We start from the raw sequence: 3,732 nt of genomic DNA on the forward strand, positions 1-3,732 counted from the left end.
AGCTAAGGTTTATATCTTTTTGTCTTAAAAAATTTTTTGGGCCAAAGGTTGCCAAATCTATGGGAAATGTAGCGGAACAATGTAGTAGACGTATCTTTCATGAGTAAAGTATTACTCATACTCAAGTGGGAGTGGGAGTGGTAAGTACTTCCACTAATACACCAATTGTCCCAGCCTCGGAGACCATGATTGATTGTGATCCAACCGAAAAGGTGGGTGAAACTTTGTCTATGATACAATTGATCTTGATTTTGAAGGCGATGAGACTACACCTTTTCGAACAGGGGTCAGAGATTTGATATTTATTTGTTAGAAGTGAATGTTAAGAATGAAGGTGATTTTGACATACTTCGGATGGTGGAAGAGGAACAGTCATCGGTTTGAGGTTCTTAGTGTATGGCTAGAGATTTTTTTGGCAATTCCATTATCTACTGTAGCGTCTGAATCGGCTTTTAGTACAGGAGGACGTGTTGTTGATTCATCACGTTGTTCATTGGCTCCAAAACAGTGGAGCTTCATTTATACTAAAAATTGGCTAAATTCTGGTCTAATAGATCTTGAAGTTCAGCATGACATGGATAGAAGCTTCATTATTTGAAGAATGTATTTATTCATCATTTGTATTTTGTAGTTGTAACTTGTTAGATTAAAATCTTAATGAGGTTGTCTTTCTCTTCTTAATCTTAATTATATAGGATTCAGAGCGGTTATGGACAATGAAAAAGACATTCAAGACCTTCCAGATTTTGTAAGGTTGTCCGTTAACAATTAAGCATTTATCATTTGATTTTACTGTAATTGGATTGTATTGGACAATGGACTTTATGTTTTATTGTAATTGGCTTTTATTTGACAATTGACTTTATGTTGTAATTTCTATTTTCTAGTTTGATTGTATGTGAGTGTGACTATGTGTCATGTGACATTTCTATTTGTGACGTATGTATTAAAGGTTTGTTTTCAATTATATTAGTTTGTTTTGTTTTCAATTATATTGTATGTGAGTGTGACTATATGTCATGTGACTCTCATATTAGTTTTGTTTTCAATTATATATGTAATATGTATTAAAGGTTCTATAAGCAATTAAGCGAAGCGAGCAGTAACACAATCTCAAACAATGTAGATGTTAATGGTTAAATATTAAGGGTTGTCAAATCAAATCATTTGCTCATATCTTATTTTTAATACCTCTAGGCTAGCTCTATTCCATAAGTATTAAAAAAAATAAAAATGTAAAATAGTATCTTGAATTTCACAATCACAAATTAAAATAGAAAACTAAATATTATTGATAAGGAAGTTAATAAATAGTTAGTTTTTTTTATTATAAAAAATTGTTATTTATAACGACTTGTCGACTTCTACCTAATAGCAAAAAAAATTTATGACGATTTATAATTTATAATTGCAATTTTTCTTAGAATTTTAATAAATAAATATAATTTCTTTTAAAGGAAGAAAAAAGGCAAAACCAAAAAAAAAAAATATATTCTGACCCGACAAAACCGACTAACAAACCGACCGGTCAGCCAGTCGTTTTTTAGCTCATCCGCCGGGTGGGACCGGTTTGGATATATTCCAAACCGATCCTGGTTAATTCGGGGTCGGTCTGGCCGGAAAACCGACTCCGACCAACCAATGATCACCCCTAGTTTGGGGTACTGAGTTGAGATATGATGTCTGAAGTTCATATGTCTGTATTGAGGGTGTAGAGTTATTTTTTCTGAGTCCATATATTTGGGTTTGGGGTGAGTTTATGTATGCAGGGTATCTGGTGCAATTTTTTAAACTCTAAATAATCTGCTTTTTTATTACTATTTTTGCTTTGAAACCTTTTTATTTGATAATTCTGCCCATCTTCGTGTTGAATAAAATATGGATTGCAATGTTTTCTTTTATTTTTTTAAAGTTTTTCTCTCTTTCTTTCTTTCTTTCTTTCTTGTTTTTTTTTTTTTTTTTATAATGAAGATCATTACATTTCTTGTAGAAATATGGTTAAATAAAATGGGAAACTAAAGGAAAATCACAACTTTTGATTCCTAATTTTTCTCTATGAATTTCATCATCATCATTTTATTCTTCTTCTTGTTGCTCTGGATTTTTCCTGTCAAGAATTTTTTCTTAACTGAATCTCCCCCATTATCTTAGCAACCAATGGAATGCCACTACACTTTCTACAATATTTCACCTGAACTTGTTTGTTATTATTATCAAATAAAGATTGAAATACTTACCAATTAATTTTTTTCTTTGTTTTCTTTTAAACATTTTTTTTTTTACTTTTTTTCTTTTAAATTACATATTTATTTAATTTTTTACCAATAAAATCCAATGAATTTTTACAGCAAGAGTCTTAGTAACATTATCATTGTACACACGAGTTCCAATAAAGCACAAATTTGCAAGCAACATAATTAGTACGTATTTCCGCTCGCCCAATGGAGTTCGAAGAAGTTGGGTAAGAGATGGAAGTAGTTGAGTTCAAAGAAGTTAGGGTTTTGAAAAAAGGAGAAAGAGAAGTAGCAGAGTTCGAAGAAGTTATGATTTAAAATTAAAAAAAAAAAAAGAAAAAAAAAGAAAGAGAAGCAGTCATGGCTCTATACAATAGGAAGAGATTTATGTTAAAAAATGTGCTGAGGAATCTTTCAAATATCTTGATGGAGAATGTGGAGAATGTTTCCATAGAAGTGCATAAATTTCAAACGTTTATGTGGACATTGAGGATGTGGACAATGTTTCAAACATGTTGATCGATTGAATGATGTTTTGGACATGTCGATCGATATGGAGGATGTTTCGTACATTTCGGTAGTACTCAAGTAGTAATTTTTTTGTAGAAAAACTGCACAATGTCTAGATTGAGGTTGCATCATTAAAATACATAAATGTAATGACTTTTTTGTACTAGCAACTTCATTCGATTGAATGTGCATGATGAAAATGTTGCGGGTATCCAACCTACTTTTTGCACAAGCAAGAATTTATTTTAAACTTTGTTTTGTGAGTGACTAATTTTTTGGGTTGGTCAATCTTTAAAGCCCTAGGTTTTCTTTTATGTGATATGACCTAGGAAAAAAAAGAGTGAAAAAAAGGCAAAAAATCGAAGAGAAAGGCAACAATTAGATTTTTCAGCGGTAACTTCTACAAAGTTGTCAATTTCTGGAGTTTAAACCATTAGATCGTGCTGAAATTTGGTCTACTTGGGACACATAAGATCTCATTTTGAACTATTGGATCATTGTTTGGAGTTCTGATTTGTCCGTAATCGTTGTCGAACAGAACTTGTAAAACTGGGTGATTTTCGTTCTTTTTATCTCCAAGTGTTCATCTTTTATGTATGAAAGTATTGGTGGGTAGTGAACCTTTGTATGACTGATTTGAGTTCTTGTTCTCTCAATTATATCATAATAATAAGAGAAGTTGACGAGGGTGGACTTTTCACAGGTATCGTAGTTTTTACTCTTCACATCGAAGGGGTTTTCCACATATAATTCATGTTTGCTCTTTGCTTTTAGTTTTTCAAATTTTTATGGTTTATTACTGTCCATTGTTGATTGATTGCTTGGTGATTATTTGGTGATTTATTTATGGTATTTTTTAGAACACTTATTTAGTTGATTGTCTTAGAGGAGATCCTAGTGGGCTTTGTTATATTGTTTGTGCCCTAACAGTTGGTATCAGAGTGAGTTTTAATTTAATCATTGTTATGGAGTCTACTTGTAATGGTAG

Source organism: Benincasa hispida, chromosome 3 (assembly GCF_009727055.1).
Source record: "Benincasa hispida cultivar B227 chromosome 3, ASM972705v1, whole genome shotgun sequence".
Taxonomy (NCBI): Eukaryota; Viridiplantae; Streptophyta; class Magnoliopsida; order Cucurbitales; family Cucurbitaceae; genus Benincasa; species Benincasa hispida.